Source organism: Macadamia integrifolia, chromosome 12 (genome assembly GCF_013358625.1).
Source record: "Macadamia integrifolia cultivar HAES 741 chromosome 12, SCU_Mint_v3, whole genome shotgun sequence".
NCBI classification, from domain to species: domain Eukaryota; kingdom Viridiplantae; phylum Streptophyta; class Magnoliopsida; order Proteales; family Proteaceae; genus Macadamia; species Macadamia integrifolia.
The window spans coordinates 21,271,733-21,283,827 of NC_056568.1; the positions used below are offsets into that span (position 1 = coordinate 21,271,733).

At 39.4% G+C, this 12,095-nt stretch overlaps 3 long non-coding RNA genes across 4 annotated transcripts; 1 reads left to right on the forward strand and 2 right to left on the reverse strand.

The window, feature by feature from the left end:
• Nucleotides 1-713: 713 nt before the first annotated feature.
• Nucleotides 714-6,256, reverse strand: LOC122057589. Its single transcript, XR_006133571.1, has 4 exons — nt 5,778-6,256; nt 5,296-5,426; nt 1,341-1,451; nt 714-1,238 (listed from the first exon to the last, which is right to left on the reverse strand). It is a non-coding gene; the product is annotated as an uncharacterized LOC122057589 (long non-coding RNA).
• Nucleotides 6,257-6,270: 14 nt separating this feature from the next.
• LOC122057590 lies at nt 6,271-9,068 on the forward strand. Of its 2 annotated transcripts, XR_006133573.1 has the most exons (3): nt 6,504-8,304; nt 8,406-8,606; nt 8,709-9,068. It is a non-coding gene; the product is annotated as an uncharacterized LOC122057590 (long non-coding RNA). The 2 variants fall into 2 exon arrangements; XR_006133572.1 differs by having other exon boundaries at nt 6,271-8,606.
• Nucleotides 9,069-9,938: 870 nt separating this feature from the next.
• On the reverse strand, nt 9,939-10,523 carry LOC122058418. The gene is made up of 2 exons (XR_006133761.1): nt 10,359-10,523; nt 9,939-10,215 (listed from the first exon to the last, which is right to left on the reverse strand). It is a non-coding gene; the product is annotated as an uncharacterized LOC122058418 (long non-coding RNA).
• Nucleotides 10,524-12,095: the final 1,572 nt, after the last annotated feature.

The following is a 12,095-nucleotide window of genomic DNA, read 5'->3' on the forward strand; positions in this document are numbered from 1 at the left end:
CCACGCCATCCTGAGCCCAGTAGGGTCAGGCCTGGGCTAAACCCTGGGAACGATGACTAGGCTTGGGTTAGCAAAAACTCAGACCAGCCCAGATTGGTTGCAACCCTTAGTGCTACCAATAGTACACAAATTTTTTGCCTTAGTCATATTTGTTTATTTATAGATGCCTTAGTCTTATTTTAAGGGGAAAATAATGGTAACTGGCATGCCCATATACGTAAAAAGACCACCCTGCCTCCATGGTTGGATGCTAGATGCCTCCCCTGGTTTGTCGCCACCTGGTGCAGTGGTAGCACAACCAGGTTGCGATCCCAGTCCTTATTTTAACTACCCAAAATCTGAGACAGGTTTGACTTCTAACTAGAGGGGAAATTTTTTCCCTTCATATATTCCTTTTTGCTTTTGTTTTTATAAGAGGGGGGGGGGTGTTTATATACTAAATGTTGTTTCTAACCATGTTTAATAGCTCAAAAAAATCCCACGCGTCAAATTAGGTGACCCATTTTAATCTAAAAGGTGGCTTATCATTATGAGGGTTTTTGGAGAAAATACTAAAAACCTATAGAGGTTTGTGGACCCTAGGATGGAGTGATGAACTTCACCACCTGATGAAAGCAAACTTTGTCCATATATCAATACAAAAACTTCTTAACAAGATCCTATTTTAGGAATTAAGGAGACATTGTGGGTGTTCTTGATGAGATGGTATATATATGCAATGTCGAGCAATTCGAGAGCCTCACCAATTTCACCAATAAAGGCATGCTTGTTTTGCAGACAAGATTAGGGGAAGGTGATTGCTCTATTTCATTTCTCTCTTGTAGTGAAGTCTATCAGAATCTCATAAAAATAAAATACTTAAGAACCTATGAAGTAGACAACATGATTGTTAAACTATACCATAACTTGCCTGAAAATCTGCATGTTCTCCTAAAGCTGATGTTGAATCTGGTTGGTTTCATCAAATACTGACTTCAGCCTTCAGGTGGTCACCACAACCATGTCACCAATTTCATCACCGATTACTTTTGCCTGATTTGATGCCACAATGTCTAGACCTCCAACATCTTAATCTTGGCTAGCTGGACTTTGAGCAGCCAAAGTTTAATTGTTCAATAAGAGAAATGTTCAAGTATAAGCAAATGATTAGCATCAACAAATCGTATGGACATTTGATCAGCCAATCCTTTTGAGTTACGTGCATGAAATTGTATATCTGCTAGGAATGGAAAGGGTACCTGATGCATATAACATGAAGATTTAGGATTTTTCTTACTGCCAGATGGAATACTAAGTGACAAGGAAATACCAAAAACTGATCAGTAGTACTTGTCAATCACCTTTCTGGAATAATTCAAGTCAATTCCGCACCTCTCACAAGCCCACAGAGGACCCTGGACACCTTGAGGAGAGCTCACTACTGGTGCATCAGAATTCAAAACCAGCAACACCTGTAAAACAAGGAATGGAACCTCAGCATGCCCTCCAATAAATGCCACATAACAGTTCAGGTGGGGGGAGGGGGGTGGGGGGTGCTAAAATTATGTATATAGGTAGACCAATGGTTCTCTATTTACCTTTCAAGTTTCAGCTCAATCTGAGTTTGCCAAGTGGTAAAACAAGGTACTGAAAGAATCAGGGACTACAGTGGTGTGTATGTACATGGAGGTCTGCCTACATATGAAAGCATACAATGAGCTTATGTTTGGTATGCATTCCATTCTCAGAATGCGCATTCCCATTCTCAGAATGCGCATTCCCATTCTCAGATTGTAGAATGCATTTGTAACTGAGAATGAGAACATTGTTTGGATGCATATTTAGCTATAGTGTATTCTTGATTTTAAAATGCTCAAATCTCTCAAAAGATTCCCTGTTAGAACAGCAGAGGAGATTGAAAAATATTAGACTCCAAAGTATTTTTCCTTGAGTGATTGAACCAACTATAACACCAAATGCAGGGGAGGCCCATGTGCCTATTGAGGCTAAATTTGCAGCTGCAGTTTAAGTTGAAACTTGAAAGAATATGAGTTGTTAGGCACTTCTACAAGTTCAAGTTGAGTGGTTTAGGTGTCAGGAGACTCTGGACCTCATGTTTCAAGCTACCAATCAATGTAAACACATAATGTAAATTCAGATATGGCTTTGGAAGTTGGTATTGAAAATGTTTTCTGTAACACCAAGTCATTCTTAGCTCTTTTATCACATTGTTTAGACTTGAAATAAAGATGAGAGACTATTCGTAAGCATTTAATCTTTGTGGATAAACATGCATTCCTGAAAACATTCAAAACAGCAGCATCTACCATTACTTCCTCCTGCTGTTCTTCTCCTCTCCCATCTGCCACTGCTGGCTGTACGGACACTGCAATAGAGGATGACAAAGAAGAAAAAGAGCTCGTTCTTCTTGTCTCCTATTTCACTTCCACTTCCATTTCTGCTTCTACTCTCTCACAAAGCTCGTTTCTCTTTCTTGCTTTTCTAATTTTCCAATTGCTTCAGCTCAAGACCCAATTTCAAACATTTGTTCTTCCGTACGCTCAACACATGGCTCCTCATATGATTTTGCTTATCCGAGTCCTCTTGTACTACTCTCTCTTGACTTTCTTCACCTTTTCCCACTTCAACATTTGCTCTTGGTGGGTTTCCTATCTCCCAAAACCCACTCAGCCTCTCTTGCTGCTACAGAAACTGCAGCTCAGATCAAAGCTAATGCATCTTCGACCTATCCTCACCAAAGATCATACATCTTCCCCTGATCTTGCGGTGTAGATGTTCTGCACTGCTGCCGACGGGTTGATAGGTCGGAGTAGGGGCCAACATCAGCAGTGAGGATGGAAGTGGCAGGGAGAAGGGAGATGCAGTTGTGAACCAGAGTCAGGTTACGTAGTGGTCAGAGCTGAGGTTGGAAGCGCGAACCACACACTTTATCCAGAACAAGCCCAACTTAGAATGCAGAATGGGATTTCCTGCTTTCCAGAACGAGGCCTGTTCTTGAACCCATTCCAGAAGACATTTTGGAATGGGAAGACATTTTTTACATTCCAGAATGTCTTCTTGATCTAGAAGGCATACCAAATACAGCCTATAAATCTCAGTCTAAAATTTGACATGAGGTCAATCCAACATCCAACAGTCCAAGTTTTCAGATCACCCCTCCACGTGACAAGAAACACAGGGCTTTTTGATCTACTTCCGAGTGAGGGCATTCTGGAATATTTTTTTCCTAAAATGGAACACTTTGAAGAACACCTGCTGCAGCTGCTTATAATGGTTTTCATGGTTAGTAACATTTTCAGTCCTGGATCCATTTGAGGAGCACATATGTAAAGCAACCCCTTTCACAAGAGTACAGTATCTGCACAGTCAGAACTTCTGGAGACTCCACATCAGAAAAGCTGAGAGAGCATGACCCTATTGGCCGCCTTATTTTTCCATAATTAATGAGATGCACGAGCTCAAAATTCCTTAATGTAAAAGCCTATAAAACAGGTTTACATGCTATATAATTGGCCCAAAAGCATATATCATCTAAAATTCTATGAAGAGTCTTTGGCATCCTATCAAATAATATTCCTCTTTTTTTTTTTTTTAATACCCAAGGTGTCCGGATCTTTGACCCGACTAGTCCCTGGGGTCCTGTGGTACCGCTTACACGAGACTAGATCAGTCCGAGATGGAAACTCTCGTGCTGTGGCCCCAAGAAGTTAGGCGCAGTGACGAAGGTTTGATCACAAGACCTCGCTTCCTGAGGCAGAGTACCGTGTCTCCTCCAAGCCAACTGCGCCTACCCCTTGGGGTTTTAAATAATACTCCTTAAAACAAGGAATGTTTGTAAAAATTCACTTTCTATCTCAAAACTCTAATGCAAATATCCTAGCATTTGTACTCACAACTCCAGAGGCAGAATGGTAACCAATCCGACCTATAAAAGCACATGAGTCTACCATAAACTTCAGTAGTGCCAGTTGCCGTTCTTCTTCCAGATAATGCAATTACACACAAAGGAGGAAATACTGCAATACTTAGCTTGGCCCAATGATAATAATTTCTTAGAATCATAACTCAGTAAAATTTGTTACAGTAATTGCCTAACTCTGTACAATTCATTCCATCATGAACACTGCAATATATTAAGGTTTCTCGGTCCTAAAATCTATTCAGGAAATCAGATCCATTGAACTTCTCGAGTAAGGATAAAGGTCAACATACCCACACTTCATAAGCACCAAGAAATTGTGACGGAGATCAAGCTACAGAAGGTTTTTCTCATAGATATCACACTGCAAATTAGTCGACACCAAGTCTCAAAAGGAAGTGCAGTCAAGCTTCCAACAATTGTCCTCTGTAACTAGTTGCAAGAAGAATTCTTGATGCAGTGACACTTGAATGGTTGGACCAGCACGATCAGGTTTCAAAACCCAAGCCCAGACGGAACCAACCAACTTGGTTTTAGGTCTAATAAGGGCTGGTAGTAGTTTAGCTATTTATTTGGGTTCAAGTCTTTTATTTCTTCTATTTTCAGATGATATCCACATTGTTCACAAATATACATATTTGCCTTTAAAAATTCTAATAATTTAATCCATAGGAATTTTCATATTGAACATTGAACCCACAAACGCCTGTATTTTTTATTTATACCAAGACCATCATATTCTTCCCTAATATTTATATTGAAATCATTGCCATTCGTGCTAGTGCTAGTGCTAGTTCTTATAGTATAAATCCCACAGGTGGCTCAATGTGGTAGCATTGTCCTTTGTAACGATCAAGGCCGGTAAGTCCATTGGTCCACACAATTGTCCATGTACAAGTAGAAGATTCGGCAGCTATCGCTTCCTCAGTCGTAACTCCTGGTAAAGGAGTTACTTCGAATGCTGCCTAGATATCCGTATCTTTGATTTAATAGTTAGGAGTCTAATAAGTCGATTTGTAATCTTAAATACCAGCTTTAAAAAGAGATTTTTCTGAAGTCCCTATCCTCATCTAGAATTGAATGGGCTGAGTACTCACCTTATCAATTATCAAATCAATGACGGTTTTATTTGGCACCAAAATTGGCACCTGAATAGGGCCCAACCAGATATTTGTTAGGCTCTTAATCTATCAAATTTTATCATGTTTTGCTTTGACTAGGTTACTGAGGAAACGATAAAAAAAAAAAAAAAAATGACGTTAGGTTAGGTTTCACATTCCAGTTAGGAGCCTTAGTTATACAACTTTAGATATGGCTACGCAGTATGCTTGTAACCGATGGACAGAGTTGAACACATTATTGAGTTCGAGTTTTACCTCATGAGTGTGGTGTGTTGCGTGGCCTACTGGTGGCTGCAGTTCTTCTTATTCCCTTCTCCTCTTGGTATTATTCCCGTAATTGATGGCGATCCTGGGGTTTGGAAACCCTATTTGGAATCAGTATGGGCCTACATGAACAAGAAAACACTCAAATCAAAGGTTAAGTGGTTAAACAGTAAATAAACTGATGTTTCTGAGAGAATGGCACAACTGTAAATAGGTGAAATCTTCAATGGCTGTTAAGGGATAGAGGGTGAAAGGACATAAGTGGTGTTATAATTATAGAAGGGGGTGGGGGATCTTGGAACAAAATAAAATTTAAGGACAAAACAGAATAAAAGGGGAAGGCTAGCAGAGAAAACTCCTCTTTGAGAAGATCTCCCTCAAGATGAGGTTTGATCGAACTGAAGCTTTTGGGTATGCTTCTCAACCCCTAAACCTTATCAAATCCACTCAACAAAAGGGATTTCAGCAATCACCAAGAAGTTGAGGAAGACTGCGACACCAAGAAGTTGAGGAAGACTGCAACGTAAAGGTTGGGTGGAATTTCTATTTCAGCAAGGGTTTGGATCTGGTTCTCTTAGGGGTAAGTCAACTTGGGTTGAGACTCTGGGGCTTAGGTCGCCCGAGGGTTTATGACTTCCCTATAGAGTCTTAGATTAAAGGAAAAAGAATGATGTAGATTTAATTTGAGATGGGGGAGGGCTGTTGATATGCTGGAACAGGGGAAGGATAAGAGAAACCAAAAAGAAAGAAGAATAAGGAGGAAGGGGAATCGAACCAAGAGAAGGTAAGAAGAAGAACTGAAGCCACAAGTAGGGACAAAAATCCTCTGCAATTCCCCATCGGTGCAATTCTGTGAAATACCCATCTCAGTGATTGACACGTGTCACATACCAAATGAACGGTCCAGATGTTATTCAACTTATAAAACCAATTTGAACCGAATCAGTGAAGAACCGTATTTGAACCAAACCGTATCACAACAAACCGGTACATTTGAAATAAAAGGTGAAAGTTTTCCCTCTCTGCTCTTTCGACTCTCTCTCTTTCCCTCTCTCCTCTTACGACTCTCCCTCTCTGTTACGGCTACCAGGTAACCCTCTGTCGACTCTCCCTCTCGCTCGCGACTCTCTCCCTCTCGCTCGACTCTTCCTCACTTGACGCCTCTCACTCTCTCTCTCTCTCTCTGTTTCTCGCTCGACTCGCTCTCTCTCTGTTTCTCGCTCGACTTTCATTTTTACTGTTTTCTTTTCACTTCTAAACTCTTCTTCCCCTTACCCTCTTTTCAGGGTTTTTATGATGGAAAGTGGGGGACAGGAAGAAGATTTGTTTTTCTACCTCTTCTGCTTTCTAGTCTGTAGGGTTAATGTGTGTCCTTTTGTGCCATCCTTCTGTAATTCCTTTTGATCCTCATGTTCCCATGAGTAGCTGTAACTGCTTCTATTAGGTTTGTCCCTGCGAAAGTCATCACTCTTTGAAGATTTCTGACTATAATCGGCTTCTCACAAGGTATAACTTCTTTCTTGTTCCTATTGCTGTATTTTCAATGGCTATGAATTCTCTCTGCAATACCCCTGCATGTTTGAGGGTGGTCCTTGAACAGCGAGCAGAATACAAGCCTGGTGCTGGTATACCTGAAATTTATGATGCATCTCTTGTGATTGAATCTGACCTTCCTCTCTTTAAAAGGATTGTTTGGTATTGGAAGAAAACAATATATATTTGGACTAGTTTATCCTTGTTAATGATGGAATTACTGTTGGCTTTAGTCTGCTGTAGACCTATTCTTATCCCAAGAGCAAAACCCAAGAATAGTTCCACAGCTAACAACAGTTTTTGCCAAAACACAGGAGCTGGGTCCTAAAGCAGCTAAAGATCATAGGGATGTGGTGATGATATGGGTTGGAGAAGAAAATATTGTGTTGTACTCAATTTGTCTAACATACTCTGTTGTACTCAGATATGGATATTCCAACTTGTGCTTCCACTCAGCTTTAAGTTATTGGATGCTACAGAAAATTCTTGAAAAACCAAAATGTGTATTATGTGAATACAGCAAAGTATGTTGAGTTTTAGTGGAAGGTTAAAAGTGTCATTTTTGTTTTTATTTTTAACACTGTTCGCAGAAATGGGACAGTTGTAATTGTTGAAAGTACAGGAGAGGTGATTGAAATTAGGTCAAAGTACAGGTGAGGTCTGAGTAATTTACTCAAAAGAAAAATTACCTATTTGAGCTGGTTTGAATATGTTTATTACTTGAAGGTCCAGTTGTCTCAGCTAGGAAAGGCCTAGCTTGCTGCCAGATCCTGGGATTGAATGTCACATTTACCTTATATGAGCCTCCCTCCTCTGTTATATTGTGTTATAAGTGCCAAGAGAAGAAACAGGAATATGTTATTTTGTTATGAACTGGAGTCAGTTTTTATAATTAATTTGGATTAAGTAGACTTTGTTTGAGATTGACTATGAACCTTACCTCTCTAGTTTATCTTTGATGGTTGCAGATTTGGATTAGTATATGCTGAAAATTTGTATATGTGTGTGGAAACATTTGCATTGGATAAATCTTGAAAATTATAATGCCACAACAGCATTCAAGAACACATGTAGTTTCAAATGAAATATTAAGATCAAGGGTATAGATTGTTGTTGCTGTTTTTGTCTATAATGAAATATTAAGATCAAGGGTTTTCTTGACTTTAAGTTCACAGCCTTCACAGTCCATCCTGACTTTAAGCTCCACAGTTTGCATCTGCTTCCTCTTCTTCTTATGCCTATGACCATTGCTCAGTAACCTAGAGAAATACTCCAGAGTACCTCCAACACCCATGTTGTATTTACTCCTGAACTCTTTAAAGAAGATGGGTCTGAGAGAAACTTTGTGAGGGGATGACAAAGTCAGAACTAATAACAACTTAAATAGTCAAGGCAAAAGCTTCCAGAGAGGTTCATTTCAATGTCTCAAACTGCAGATCCACTGATTCTCTATGGAAGCTAGATCAGGTAACAATTTCCAACCTTTTCTTTTATTTCCCTCTCCTTTTGTGATGTAATCGAAGAACAGCAAGATTAATTATACTAAAAAATCCTGTTTTTATGTCAAGATGAGGTATTGTTGCATTAGACTCTTCAGTAATTGAAAACTTCTATTACACGAAGGATTGCTATTAAACTCGCGATGTACATTGTACAAATCCATATCAGAGGAGTTGAGCATATGGGGATGGCCTCTTCAAACTGCAGGGTTGCTTACATCAGGGCTTTCTTCTCGGTCATTCACCATCTTGACAGGCAGAGTCACAGAGGTATTTATTTATGAGCATCTGAATTCATTGACAATGAATATAGACTCACCAAACTGTGTCTGTCTTTTAAATGTGTGGTACTGTGGTTTTTGTTTGTCTTAGTGGTCAGAGGGCAGGCTAGGGTTCTCAATTCGCAAGGCAAACAGTTCATGGGTACAAACAAGATGGAGTGCCTCAGTTGTGCAAATGGATTCTAATACCTGGATTCTTGAATATCGATCAAGCTCAGTGTTGCAGAACTCAAAATTCTTTAGAGCAGCATTCGAGTTCTTGAAGTTCAGAATGTCAAGAATAGTTAGAGAGATGAAGCAGCAATTTTGGTTATTGCCCGCTTTTTTTCATCATTATAGCATTCATTCGGAGGATGTCGTTTACAGACATCCAACTTAAGATGTACCAAATCTCATGCCTTATGAGACACTTTGATCTATTAGTAAAACTGCTGATCTTATTGATTAAAAATGAGTTTCTATAGATATCTCATGCAATTCTAGCACTCTGTCAGTATTGCTTATTCTGATTCTTGCACAATGGCATCTAATACTCTTCACTATTTCGGTGTAAGTTGAAGGGCTCTCATTCAATCCCGATATGACTTGATTTATGCGGTTGTGGTCAATATGAACCAACAGGAATAGTCAAATACCAGTCATTCGCCAAAAAATTTAAAAACAAAATGGGAGAAGTAGAGGTATGGTTTTTTTTTTTCTGATCACCTTTGAACTATCTCAAAAACATTACAGCTGACTTAGACAAGTTTTTCTTCACTTTAAGTTCTAAAAAAAAAAACGTGGCAAGTTTTTGTGATGGACTATGTTGCTATCTTATCGGTCAAATTTCAAAGCATGAGACCTGTTCTCATTGGAAAAGAAAGAACAAGGATTTTCAAGGCAAGCAGCATAGGGCAATGTACAAATGAGGAACCATGGAACGATTTCGTTAATAAGGGAGAGAGAATTGCTTGAGGCTCTTGACCTGTTCACAAATCACAACTATTATAACCCAAAACCGAAGTCCCCTAAGTTTTGTAGGCTCAGCTTGGTTAATCTAAAACAAGTGCATCGAGTAAAAATAGCAAAAAATTGAACTACCATGCACACACAAAATATTCTCTACTTTTAACCAAGCACTCCATCTGAAGAAATCAATTTCCCTTCTAAATTCCACTTCACTTTACAGTAAAAAAAAAAGTTATTCACTTCACTTCTACCAAAACGAAACCAGATCAAGGGACTTGGGTCTAAGGATGAAGTTGATGTGACATAAAATTCACCAATTGCCTTTTGGCAATAAATTGACAAACATGGGTGGGTATGTGTTATAGAGATCAAGTATGTGAAAGGAGCCACTCATGAATTTTTCACTAACCTTGGTGAAGGGCATCAGCTAGTAGAGTAACTTACACTAAGATTATGGGGATCACCCATCCATCATATGGAAAATTGTTTCTAGCCATCAAACTCAAGTCACAACTGAGTATTTATTACAAATTGATACTGCTTGTGGTATCTGGATAACACTACCTAAAGAAAAAAAAACATATCATGCTTAATCAAGAAACCAGCCATGTGATTATCCTTCTTCCATTGGCTCCCTCACTGGGTCAGCACTGTCCAAAGACAGGAACAAGGATACAATGAGAACAATAAGTCTTCCAGGTAAAAAATAAAATAAAGGTACAATGAGATGGTATTGCAGAGAGAATTCATAGCCATTGAAAATACAGCAATAGGAACAAGAAAGAAGTTATACCTTGTGAGAAGCCGATTATAGTCAGAAATCTTCAAAGAGTGATGACTTTCGCAGGGACAAACCTATTAGAAGCAGTTACAGCTACTCATGGGAACATGAGGATCAAAAGGAATTACAGAAGGATGGCACAAAAGGACACACATTAACCCTACAGACTAGAAAGCAGAAGAGGTAGAAACAGAGAGAGAGAGAGTGAGAGGCGTCAAGTGAGGAAGAGTCGAGCGAGAGGGAGAGAGTCGCGAGCTAGAGGGAGAGTCGACAGAGGGTTACCTGGTAGCCGTAACAGAGAGGGAGAGTCGTAAGAGGAGAGAGGGAAAGAGAGAGAGTCGAAAGAGCAGAGAGGGAAAACTTTCACCTTTTATTTCAAATGTACCGGTTTGTTGTGATACGGTTTGGTTCAAATACGGTTCTTCACTGATTCGGTTCAAATTGGTTTTATAAGTTGAATAACATCTGGACCGTTCATTTGGTATGTGACACGTGTCAATCACTGAGATGGGTATTTCACAGAATTGCACCGATGGGGAATTGCAGAGGATTTTTGTCCCACAAGTAGGCCACACGACACACCACCCTCGTAATGTAGAACTCAAACTCAATAATTTATTCAACTCTGTCGGTTACAAGGATATAGCATACCCACATTTAGAGTTGTAAAACTATGACTCCTAACTGGAATGCCAAACCCAAACTAATTCAAACTCTCCCTTCTATTTCCTACATAACCTACTCAAAGCAAAACATGATAAAACAAAAGAAATAAAAAACTACAAGTTAAACCCAAATTAATAACTAAACTACTACCAGCCCTTATTAGACCAAAAACCCAAGTTGGGCAGGTTCCGTCTAGGGTTGGGTTTCCAAATCCGGTCGTGTTGGTCCAACCATTGAGTGGCACTGCATCAATTCTCCTCTGAAAAGCACTCAGCCAACTGAATCAACATGCTTGGAGGAAAAATGATCCCAATATCCACCGAAGTTTGATCGCCGAAAGGTCCTTAGCTAAAAGGAACTTCATCTCGAGGCTACGAAGGAATAAGTGTTCTCATACACACAATGTTGTGCCTTCTTATCAAACAACCACACTCACCCCAAGAGGATATAAGGTAAGAATGTAAATGGATGGTCGAAAATCCGAATTCGATTCACATCTATATCCGTTTAGGGATATATGTATCTGGTTCAAGGGCATTTGGATCCGAATTCAGAAATATGGAACAAAATTTAAGTGATTCGGATAGATCCAAGTATCCAACTAATAATAAAAAATGAAGTTGTTAATGATCTTGAGGGATCTTAAAGATTCAACAGGTTCTAGAGAATAAGGAGAAGAGACAAAACAACTGAGAGACATGGATTGAGAGCGAATCATATCTGCCGGTGGGAGGAAGGTTTGGTTTACGCAAATCAGGGATATAAACGGATAGTCAAAAATCCGAATTTGATTCGCATACGTATCCATTTAGGGGTATTCATATCCTGTCAGGAGATATCCAAATCTAATCACATCTCACCTGTATCTGATCTGTTTATATCTCTACTTTAAGGGGTATGCCATCACATTGCATTGTATTGATCAACCCACCAATAGAGTACATGAGCAAACATTGCATTGATATTGAGATTATTAGTTTTCACCCACACAACTTTGTAGGGGTTAGGATGCAACGCTATCTTTAAACCGCGAACGATATCTTTAGAGACAACTTTGGTACAACTACCATCGTCAATTACCAT